Here is a 12,655-nt window from a genome sequence, read left to right as displayed (position 1 = left end):
ACAATGTATATAAATAGGAATAGAAAGCTAAAAGTAATCTTCAACTGAATGCAATCAAAAGGATCACCACTAAAATCAGGTTTTAGGATTTGAGAACATTTAATCAACAAAAGTATCCTAAGCAGGGTTTGGAATAGGGTAACAGCAAGGATTTCTCAAATGATACTCAAACATTATTTGCTATGTGGAAGATCCATCTTGTACGTATATCAAGTTGTAATCATGTATAAGAATAAACTGAGAAAAGTCAGAGTGAGTAGAAGCAATGTTTGCCACTCCCAAGCCCATAACTTAATTGGAAAGGTAACCATGGTGGTTATGTTTTCAACATCTAAAATGTGGTAAAATAGATTGAGTATTGAACAATTTGCAGCAGTTTGTTAGTACGTTAAACACTATAGTATATTAGACATAGAAAAACAAAATAAATAATAAAAAAGAAGGGGTAAAAGATTAACCTGAAGTTTCTTACGTGCAACTCATTAATACTGATATCAGAAAAAGAAGAAAGTATAGGCTCCTCATCTGCCAATCCATCCCACCCCTCTGGTTTTAAGTTATCACAATCAAGATTGACCAACAATGTCCTCATGCCATTCAATGAGATCCTAGTCCAAAAGGATGAAAAGATCAACATACTATGAAATATTCATATGCAAGTACAATCAACTCCAGTTCAATGCCAGTACAAACATATTACAAACGTAGAGATATGCATGCATGCAATTACATAGAGGCATGTGAAGATAGATAAAATGCCTTAAACTTGAGCAACACCTAAGCTATTTTAGCAAGAAGTTTTGGTAGAATAAGATTACCACCATACCCTCTTGCATATGGATCATTTGTTGTGCACATTTCCATTTTCAAGGTGCTAGGATGATAGACGGAGACTTCCTAGACATAGTAACAGCCTTCTCAAGTTCTTGGTCCATTCACACTCCAAATGCCATTGACGACCTCAAGCAGGACACTCTCCAAGGGATTGCCATCTGATGGACCACTATAGATGCAAGCATGTACTACTTGCTCTCATAAGCAAAGGATAAAAGACATGTGACTTTAATTTGTTGAGGACTGGGAGGTTGCAAGGGAGAGCTAACAGAAAAGATAAGTGGACTACATGAATTTCAGAAGATTGAATACTTGAATAGTAGGAGCCCAAAGGTAATATGACACTGCTTCTTCTGTGAAAACAGCACCAAGTGGACCATTGTATGCAAATAAATCATCTAAAACACCAGATAATTGTAAATCAGTAGCATTGGTGCAATGCCAATCAGCTGTATAGAAGAAAGAACTTGAAATTGTAAGCCAGATGGATGTCAGTTCAAAAAATGAAAAAAAAAAAATCATACCACACATGTAGATACAACATTAAGAGCTATCAGTAGGTATTATGAGAAAGTCAAACATAAAGGTAAATATATTATTGGTTTCCAAACAATGGTCATTCGCACGTATCCTTCCTAGGGTTCAGGAAGAGTGGCCTCCTACCTATACAATGGTCATTCGCATATATCCAGCCAAAGTAGTGCTTTTACTATCAGTCAAATAGAAAACCTAGGTAGTGTTTGGATGTCAAGAAAAGAAAAGAGAAGAAGAATCTTACAAGGAAGAAAAGAAGATTCCACCGTGCACTGCGACATGTAATCCACATCATCTCTAGTGAATATGAATAACAACCTTCACCTGCTTAACAACATTAACAAACTCCAAATAAATGAATTGGAAGAAGAGAATTAAGGAAATAAAGTACTTCCACTTTCTGGAGATTCCAGCTGAACATTATTGATACCTATCTAAAAATTGCCTCAACTTCTTCACCCATTTGAGACTAGCATTCATGAAAATGAAATGTCATCTGCAAACAATAGATGAGTAGGAACCTTAACATTCCTGGGCCCAAAGAGCAAAGTGCTCCCCTTATGTCTGAGAGTAGAAATCCTTATACACAAAAATTCTTCAATAATAATAAATACAAGGGATACACTAGCCTGAGACCGCATTCAACCCCAAAAAAGCCTACCAGACCAACATTTTATCAAGATAGAAATCTTTGATGAAGGCAACAACTGATGAATCCAATTATTCAACTCTTCACAAACCATCAAAAAGGAAATCCCAGTCTGGCATACCACTTTTGAACGTCAAATTTCAACAAAATTAGCAGGTCAATAAACTAGGCAGTGTATAGTTGTTGGGCATCTTGTTTGAGCCCCTATATCTTTCTTTCCCTCAATAAAATTCCATTTGAAAACTATTGTTGGATTGCTTATCTAAACTCCAAACTAGAGATTCAGAAGTTACTACTCTAAATTAAATTAAAGAAAATCCATTGAACCTCTGAAGAATGAGATATTTAGTCTTACATCAGTGCATGGAGGGCCTCTCAGCCCACCCATATTTATCTAAATCTTTAGCTTTTAACTGGCCTTAGATTCGAAATCCTAAAGCAACCATATAAGACAACAATTTCTTTTGGAAATGGCTGCAAGATGTGTTTCCTCTCCATGCACACAACCCCCTCCAAAAAAAAAAGTTTCAGCATATTCCAAACTTGGAGACTGAATGCTAATTATGCCATGAGGAGGAGGCTAAAACCACAAGAGTCATTTACCACTGAAGAGTGGATTCAGCTGCAGATCCAAAGGATAGTGAAATGAGGACCAATAATCGGTGAAAAATGTTCATCAAAATTTTGACAACTTAGGTTAGGTCAAACCCCAAATTGAATGACTACAGAATCCATCCATTGCTTCCTAAAATTTTCAGGAATACAGCCCATGTAGGAAATAAACATGAGGTAGATTACCGAGTACTTGCTACAAAACAAAAAAACAAATGTTCTGCTGGAATCTCCAGAAACTGGAAGTACATAAAGCTCAAGGCAAAACCAATAGCATCTCACGAAATTCAAAATCAATTTGGATTAAATTCTTCTCCACCCTTCAATCTAGGAAGAAGAGAAAAACAAATCTATAGGGAAACTAAATACAAAACAACTCAAGCTTCTGGAAGAGCACACAATGATACAAATTGTGTTTGAATGTATGTTGACTAAAACATGCCCAAGTGCCAAAAGACAACATCTAATGTGCGGGGAAGAAACAAGAGTTCTGCTGAAATTGGGGAATGGAAAAATAAGAAGAAAAGAAAACTCAACTCAACTAACCCTCTTTGATACCTCATCACTTAAAGATATATCCACCACCAATAATTATAGTATCAATGTCACAATTACAATGGAACTATTGGCAGATGCTTCATTGTGTAGTCTTTTTGTGACCAGCACCGACAATTACATTGGAAGATGCTTCATTTTCTAGTCTTCTTATGATACCTCCAATGCAAGTTTCAACAGGAAAGTCAAAAGCATAAGAACTCAAGCAGTATCAACTGATGACTCTTTCAAACTCACTATATAGGAAATAAATACGGCACAACTATTAATATGATACGTTTTTATATTTTAGTGGGCCTATAGTATGGGTAGGAGCTAGGAATATGAGATTAGTCAAGTACGAGGATTAGTTAGAGGCCAATGGCATCTGAAACGAATTAATGAACAATAAACTTCAGTTTTTCTGCAAGTACTGACTGTCCTTAAATTCGCAATGGTCCAAACAGGACTATTGTCCATCCATGCAGTTTGACAGTCCTAAAAAGCATTTGTTATTAAGGTTTCTTCCCTTGGTAGTTTTTGGAACTTCTCTTGGAACTTGATGTAGTATTATAGCTGCTGGTATTGTTAATGATTTTTTTTTTTCTGGGTGGGGTGGTGGGGAGGGGGGAAGAAACCTCTTATATTCAACATATTAAATTTGGAAGTAGGCTTCTGTCAAACTACTGATTTAGAGACTTAATGTGTAATAGAATTGCTTGAAACTTTACAGAGAAACTTACCTATGTAACTAAATTTGATCCATTAAATCACCAAAGGTGTGCTTCAGAATCCTGTATAAAAAATGACCCTTCAGTAGAAAGTCGATCATAAGAAGTTCCAAAATTTTAGGGTGTCCTTTTGAGCCTAAACTATCAAAGTCTGGGTCAGCCTATGAAATGGTCATATCCAACTCGTATTTTTGTACTGTTTTGATCGTTCAAATAGAGTTCTATATTAAACACTTCTGAGTACAAAAACATATGGAAGTATGAGAACTCTTTTTTTTTTTTACTGTTCTTATGGATACGCAAGCTATGTAAAAGATAGACTTACAAAAACACTTTTAGCAATCATTGTTTTATCAAAAAAAATCATGAAAACCCCATTAAAAAGTAGTTAGAATAACAATTAAAAGAAAATACAAGAAAAATAACTTTCGGGTGGTAGTCCATGTCGGAATAATATGCCGTGGTACAAACTGTCACAGACAGAGATTAAATAATCCACATCTAGAGTGAGTAAACACAAATCATAGAAAAACCAAAGGACATAATAAATTAAATGGGAAATTGCCATATAATTGCAACAATTATGATTAATGAATAAAGCTTCCTTCATACAATGAGTCTTCACAAACTCGAATTTCACTCACTAAGGTCAATTATCTTGTTGCTGCACAGTTCACATATGAACAGTAAGGGCACATAATCATAACATTGATACTATCACACTAAAGGAGGTAGATTCTTATTTTCCCACATCTATGAAGTTTGACCGATTTTGTATTTTCCAAAAACACACTTAAATAATAAAGCTATTTATAAAGGTAAAATGAGAAAACAAAACTAGTTAAGTTTATCCCATCTCTATCTCTTCCACTTCCCTAACCATGGTACCATCCCTATCTCTCATCCTCCCCCAACCATTACTTTGCGCAATTACTCCTTCCCTCCCACCCCATATCCCACATACATTCAACCAGTTACTAGCCTATTTGTCCACCCTTTCACACTCTTTCACATACAAACAGACAAACATTTGCAGAATCAATAACAAAGGACAATGTTTCAGAGGAACACCATAATTATCAAATTAAAGTAAGCAAGTAATAGCATCTCAACCTTGTAATCGAGCATATGTGAAATGCTCCTTCAAAAACTAGTGAACTATTTGAAAATGGACTTAATGAGGTGCAACAATATACAATTGTTTAACCTGCACTCAGCAATCCAAAAGGTATGCAAGAGTTTGGCTCCCAATTCTCTTTCTATAAAAATAATGTTGTGCAACGAATAAACGACATTATTTAAGGTGACAGCAACCTGCCGCTGTTAGAACAATTGATATTCATCCATATCCGTGGTTTGCTATTCTGAGATGGGTTTTTCTTCAACCTTACATGAGTAGAATTACCTGGAAAATTACTCACAACTATAGAGAAGACAACTCTATAGCAGATTATTTGGCTAGAGATGCAGCGAAGTCTTGTGATTCAGAGGTGGATGTGGCCTTCCCGCCTCATATCTTGGACCTTATTGCCAGAGATGTAGAGGGAAGACCGCATTATAGATTTAATTAGGTCCTTTCTTGGCCCCTGTTGATGGCAATGCCGAAGATGGGAGGTCAAGATTGGAGTTTGATTGGTCTCTTTTTGTGTGGGGGTTTGTAGTTGGTGATTCTTTCTCTTTTAATGAAATAACTTCTAGCAAAAAACGATAAAACATTTTAGATGAAACCAAACACAAAACATTCATGAAATTTATGAGGCAATCCACTGAACGCACTAATGAAACAAAATTCATAAGGTGGCACTTGTTGACAAATTGATATATATATATAGCAACCAGAAACCAAAAATCAGTATTGAAGACTCGTACCTTGTTATGAGTTTCCACACGACCAAGTATCGGTATTGAAGACTCATACCTCGTCATGAGTTTCCACACCACCAAAAACCCACCGTATCAATAAAAAAATGTTCCCTTATCAAAAGAAGCTGTGAAATGTGGCAAACCTGTGAAAATTAATAAATTTAGGAAATAGCAAAAGCACATGTTTATATTTATTGTTTACAGCAAATACAAAAAGTTGACTTTGAATGAAGAAAACCTGAAAGGGGAATTCAACAAATTAACCTCTTTTGGAAGAGTAACAGAAAACAGCAAGGACTGCCTTTGACGTGGTATACAATCAACAAGCTTCTCTATATCTTTCCGAAATCCTAAATCTAATAAGTGGGCAGCCTCATCAAGTACAAGCATTTTCAGGTCCATCTAGCAAACGGAGAAGCCAGATTTGTTCTAAATATGATAAAATAACCTACAATGGGTTGCAACTATAATCTGCAAAAAATGTACGAAAAGTGATAAGAAGATATTATTAATAAAAAAATGTATTATCAATGACAACTGAAAGAAAACATACCTAAAAAGGAAAGCAAGAATGCAAAATGTTACAGTATAATAACAAAAAAAATTCCCCTGATAAGCAAAACTGTAATAACAATTTTTCCCTGGTTTCAATTATAACAAACTTTGAGAAATGAAATGGCTTGTGACATAATGAAAAATAGGAAAGTAACATTATACACAGACTTTATAAGTTTATCTAGGAGACTTCTATCTTCATTGAAACCGACTCTATAAGGAACAAAAATTAAAGACATGGATAACATGGGGAACCTAAATATTTCAGGAAAAAAAAAAATTACACACAACGTCACCAAATGCCAAAGGTGTATCAGTTAAAAGATGCAATGACACCTTAACCTCTTTTGGAAGAGTAGAGGACAAAGCGGGAATGAAGAAGCATCTGATGAAACCACTCACAGATGAAAGAGCCAGCAACCATCCAAGCCTCATTTAGCCTCCCAAAAAATAGATCAAACCCAAGCTTGGGTTTCCAGTTCTCTGCGATCTCTATGTATACCTTCACCATTCATTGTTGAATCGTATCACTCCATCGGACAGTTTTTCTAGTTCAGCTGAGACCAGCAACGGTGGACGGTGGTCGGTGGCTGAAGCGTTTCCCCAAGTTTCTTGAACGATTTCCTGCAAGACCTCGTTCCGATCCGTTTCCGTCTGCCATAATCGAGTTGAATCAGTCAAATAGAAAATCTAGGTAGTGTTTGGATGTAAGAAAAGAAAAGAGAAGAAGAATCTTGAAAAGGAAGAAAAGAAAAGACTCCACCCTGCACTGCGACATGTAATCCTCGTCATTTCAACTGAATTGCAACTTTCACCTGCTTTAACAACAATAACAAACTCCAAATAAAATGAATCGGAAGACGATAATTAACGCAAGAATGAGGAAGTATCTTCTGAAAAACTCACAGATGCAAGAGTGAGCCAACCATTCGAGGATCTTTTCTCCTTCAGAAAATAGATCAAACCCTATCAAGTAACAAGAGTTCCTCCTCTGCGTTGGATGCGACATGTGAATCCACTCATTCCTATGAATTTCAAGTTTCTGAAACATAAACTAACCCTGGCTACCGAGGGAGGAAAAAAAAACAAAAAAAACAAAAAGCTAACGATCGCATTACTTTCCTCTCTCCCTTTCTCTACCCAATTTCAAGTTTCAAGTAAGATCTGAAGCATGAACTAAACCTCCCGAGGGATACCAAAAAGAAAACCGACGATCGCATTACTTTCTTGGATTCGATGAATTAAGAATGTGGTTCCATTACCTAGATAAAGCAATTCCCTGGACGAGGACTTCGATCCACGTCGTCGGTAGACCTTGTATCCAATTACTGTTTCACTGAATCGATTCACATCTTCGAAAACGGACTTGCAAATTCTTTGATTTCCTCTCTCTCTCTCCCTGGACTTCGATCCACGCTTTCGGTAGATCTTGCATCCAAGTACTGCTTCACTGAATCTGATTCACGTCTTCGAAAACGGACTTTCAAATTCGTTGGTTCTCTCTCTCTCTCTCTCTCTCTCTCTCTCTCTCTGTGTCTACCCTTCATTTTCTATTAATTTCAAGTTTCAAGTAAGGTCTGAAGCATGAACAGAATGAACAAACCCTACCAAGGGAGAAAATAGAAGAGACGATCGCACTACTTTCCTCTCGCACACTCTGCAATTCTCTCCCTCCATAGCACTCTCTCTCTCTCTCTCTCTCTCTCTCTCTCTCTACCCTTCATTTTCTATGAATTTCAAGTTTCAAGTAAGGTCTGAAGCATGAACAGCATGAACAAACCCTACCAAGAGACGATCGCACTACTTTCCTCACACACTTTGCAATTCTCTCCCTCCACAGCACTCTCTCTGCTTCTCTTTGCCCCGCTCTCTCCCTCTCCCCTGCCCCTCCCGTTCTTCTCCTTCCTTGTCCAACAGTAAGTTTTTCTCGGTTTGGACTAAAATCTTCCAGATTTGTCTTGAGGCGGTGCAAGGATCAGACGGAAATCTTCGAGATTTATCTTGAGGCGGTGCGAGGTTCAGAATACCAACGGCTAGAAATTTAAACTGGAGTAAATGGTACAGACGTAAACCTTACGCTATACAATATACGTTATACAGTATACGGTGTAAGGACACCAAACAGGTAGAACCAAACACCTAGAAATTTTAAATCCGAAAACCTTACAATTTTCAGTCGTAATCTTACGCAACATGGATGCCTAACGGGTAGGAATTTTAAATGGACAAATCCGATGTAAATCTTACTCATATGAAGTCATGGATGCCAAACGCCTATAACAATGAAACGGTTCAGTTTCTACAGGCAAATCTTACGCAACATGGGATACTTGGTTAGAAAATTAAAAATGAAATAAACCGTATCTTTTTTTAACATCCTAACACCACCAATAAAAGGATCCGTGGATTGGACAGTCTTACGTTCATTGAAATCCTTGATCACAAGATTGAAATGTTCCACCCAAAAAAAAAAACAAAGATTGAAATGTTGGTGGTAGGATCAGAAATTTCTACTAATTTGGTCATATATTTTTTCATGGTAAAGAAATATACCTCCCTATGTCACTTTTTTTTTTTGGTAACACCTGCATCCATGCACTAGTGTGAAAAACAGCACCCCATCCTTTTGTGTAATAAAAAATCTCATTAATATTGGTGTTGATGCAAGGGTTACATGACTCAGGTGGAAAGAGAGCCAGACTCAAATATAGAATTCTAAATCTCTCCCAATTAAAAAAGGAAAAAGGCAGAGGTTGGACATGTTGCTTGCTCCATGTACGCACATTGGACACTCATGTACAACCTATGTAGGGAAAGGCAAGGGCATATTTTCTTGGATTTAGATCCTCTCCAACAACCCTCCAACGGAGAGGGACTAGCAAGACAAACAGGAGAGAGAAAGTGATATGGGAGAGACGAAATAGGGGGTGTCACTTTCTATCTCCTATTTTGTCTCTCACTCTCTCTCCTATTTGTGTCTTGCTAATCCCTCTCCACCCTGTTGGAGAGGATTTGAATCCTCTTTTCCTTGGGGGTGTGAAAGAGATAGGCTCATGGTTGCCCAACTCAACAACATGCTCAACCTTTTGCCTAAAACCAAATTTAAATGGTCAACTATAGGCTAAATTAAGTGTTTTAAATTAGGGAAATAGTTTTTTGTCCAAGAGCATAGCCTATGCCAATGCTCCTGTGTCTATCTTTCTCCTCCCCAAAATAAGGGCAATGATGTTTTTTCATGAATGGAGGAGATATAGAGAGTGACACATGGGAGCATTGTCATAGGACACACTCCTTGACATATTTTTTTTCCCCTTTAAATTAATAAAAACATGATGATTTGATCAATTTTGAATGAAGACAAAATCAATTAAACTAAGAAGTAAGATAAAGGAGGAAAGAACGTTAACACAATGTCAAAAGACATCCACAAATGCATCATACCTCCACCTACTTCTCCCAAAGTGATTTTCAACACACTCCTTATTCTTTTTGTTCATCTAATATGCGCCATATCTCTCCTTAGTAGTGCACTCAATGGCCTCGTTTCCACTCAAGAAAAAAAAAATGGCCTTCGTTGTATATGTTCAAAGTCCAAACCATTTTAAATGACTCTCTATCAATTTATCACCTATTGAGCCACTCCTAAAGTGTCATAAAAATATGTTAATTTATCATTTTTTATATTTATGATTTTGTTGTTCATCCACCTCAACATCTTCATCTCATTTATACTTCTTTTTATGCAATGTTTCTTTGTTAATATAAGGGATTTTTTTTTTTGGGGGGGAGGGGGGGGGGAAGGATTCCCTAGAAGGCACCGTGGGCATATAAAAGCACTAGTAGAAGCATCTACAGAGATAAGATTTTCACCTTCATTTTTTTAAAGGAAAGGGGAGGGGAGGGGAGGGGAGGGGAGTGGGAGGAAGGACATGTGAATGTATGAGATTGGATCAGCTACTCGTACAATCACCTTGTCATACAGGTGAGCATCCAATACTTGTCTTTTTTGCTTTTAAATATACCACTCTTCACCCATGTAATGGCAAAAAGTGGAATATATATTGGTTGCTCGCCTGTATGACCAAGTGATCGTACGAGATGTGGATCTATTCTCTGAAGGGGTATTCAGTAGATCCTTACAAAGTGGCTGGAAAACCTTATAGGGTTTTATTACCTTCCCAAAATTCCCTTCCATTATACAATGAAGGACGGAAAACAAAAAAAAAAAAAGACAAAAAAATCCACCCAACTTCCCCCTCTAGAGGAGGGATTTGGCTCGTCTCCAATTCTTGATCAACAATTGCCCACCAATTCTTCACCAATGACTGACATTTGTTCTCATTAGTTCCAACGGCTGTAGATGAAGTTGCTTTTTGAACTTTAAACTCTCATCCCCAAAACACCAAACCACATATCCACCAAAACCGTTAAAACCCCAAATAGGGGAGAGACGACATGAGTGGAAAAGGACTGGGGGGTCACCAGCAAGGAAGAGGAGGTGGTTGGTCACAAATAGAGGAGAGAGGACATGAGGCAGTGAAGAGACCAAAACAATAATAGAGCTGAACATACTCAATAAATAAATCAATTAAAGGCAGAGATCTCTTCACAAAAAAAAAAGGGGAAAAGAAAGCTGATCATCCACATTCACATGCCCCGCTAGACACAGCCCTGGTTTAGAGGGGGGAAGGGCATCTTTTCATAGCCCTTGAAACTAGCAGTTGTGTTTGGGCATGGAGAATGCCAATGGGCGTCATTCTTTCTCTTATAAAAAAAAAAAGGGAGAGGGTTTTGTGAGCAAGCAGGTACTCAACACCATCTCACAATGATTTTTTATTCTTTTTCTATCTTAGAAGTACTAGTATAATCCCATGTGAGAGGATGTGCAATATGCCTCAGCCTTAGAAAACCTTTACCCAAAAAGGAAAAAAAAAAAAAGCAAGTGTTTTGTGAGTTTGGATCAGGTCCTAGTACGAGAATGGTTCTTGTATGGTGTCTGATCTCTACATGGAATCCACTCAATGTGAAAACCTATTACAAGAAGAGACAGAACAAGTGGATTCCATGTGTAGATCAGCTGGCACCATAAGAAAATGGTTCTCATACAAGGACCTGATTTGGACTCATGTTTTATATCCACCAAAGGCCCCTGTGTCCACACACAGGGGCACGGTGGTTGTTGCATGATCCTGTATTTGTGGCTCAAGGGGCCTCTCATGCACAGAAAACTTTGTCCCAGAAAAAAAATACTTGAGAATAGGGGTTTCCCATTAGCAATATTTGGAAGATGCCAACCAGATAAACTGGCGATTATCTTTAGGGCTTCCCTCTACCTCGCCACCTTCTCTATGTTCTCCTTGAAAAACTCCTGATGCTTCACAAATTCTAGCTCAAAGGTACAAGTTTGATTTCGGACATCTGATGGACACACATCGTAAAAAACAGGAAAAACAGTTTGACCAATCCTTTTCTTACATTCAAGGATCTTCACAAGCTCCTCAAGATACAATCTTGTTGAAGCATAGCTACTTGAGAAAATAACTATAGCATTCCTCGACCCATCAATTGCTTTCAGCACTTTTGAAGAGATCTCACCTGTCCATGGTTTTCCATCATCGTTGCTAAAGGTGTGGATTCCTTTTCCAACTAATGCGTTGTAGAGGTGGTGGGTGAAGTTCTCCTTAGTATCTTCACTGAAATTTAAGAACACATCGCGTGAAATTGGTAGAGTATAAATAAGAAGAGTCCCCTTGAAGGCAGCTTCTATATACACTTGTAGAAGATGTGGAGGTAGAATCAGTATACACTCGAAAAAAAAAAAAGTTGGTTTTACCAATAAAGTCCTAAGTGGCTCTTGGAAGTTCGTTAAATATATATATATATATATATATATATATACTAGCAAACTTGCACGTGTGTACCGATATGCACTTGTATTTTCAAAATATGAGTCAATGTATACTTGATCCCACATTAAAACTACAATAGAGATTGTAATGAGTAAACAATTCAATTTTGATGCTAAGGAAAATAGACATATTAAGAACTCGTAGTTTGCTATAATAAAAGAATCAATTTTCGTGGTCTAAGTACACAATTCTAGTTGTGGTGAATCTCTCTTAAATCAAAGTAACTCTTTCAACATTGTCAATAATTTTTCAATGCTAATTTTTTGTAGGACTAAAAGCCATTGTCTCAACCACTAGCTAATTCGCAAAGATATATAAATTTAATTAATGAGTACCAATTCAGTTTAGATGCTCAAAGTTTAGAAATATTTAACAACTCCTAGTTTGCTATAACAAAAGAATATTTACACCATACACCTATTTAGTACTATAAA

General features: G+C 37.1%; 1 long non-coding RNA gene across 4 annotated transcripts; it reads right to left on the bottom strand.

Moving 5' to 3' along the window:
* Positions 1-8,199, bottom strand: LOC122085964. 4 transcript variants are annotated; one of them, XR_006142300.1, is made up of 8 exons: positions 7,575-8,199; positions 7,219-7,337; positions 7,076-7,127; positions 6,715-6,966; positions 5,996-6,228; positions 5,764-5,900; positions 1,613-1,692; positions 1-608 (listed from the first exon to the last, which is right to left on the bottom strand). It is a non-coding gene; the product is annotated as an uncharacterized LOC122085964 (long non-coding RNA). The 4 variants fall into 4 exon arrangements; XR_006142301.1 differs by having other exon boundaries at positions 7,219-7,303; XR_006142298.1 differs by having other exon boundaries at positions 7,219-8,199.
* Positions 8,200-12,655: the final 4,456 nt, after the last annotated feature.

The sequence above is a fragment of the Macadamia integrifolia genome, chromosome 1, assembly GCF_013358625.1.
Source record: "Macadamia integrifolia cultivar HAES 741 chromosome 1, SCU_Mint_v3, whole genome shotgun sequence".
NCBI lineage: Eukaryota > Viridiplantae > Streptophyta > Magnoliopsida > Proteales > Proteaceae > Macadamia > Macadamia integrifolia.
Note: the sequence above shows the minus strand (reverse complement) of the source record. Positions and strands in the feature narration are given on the sequence as shown.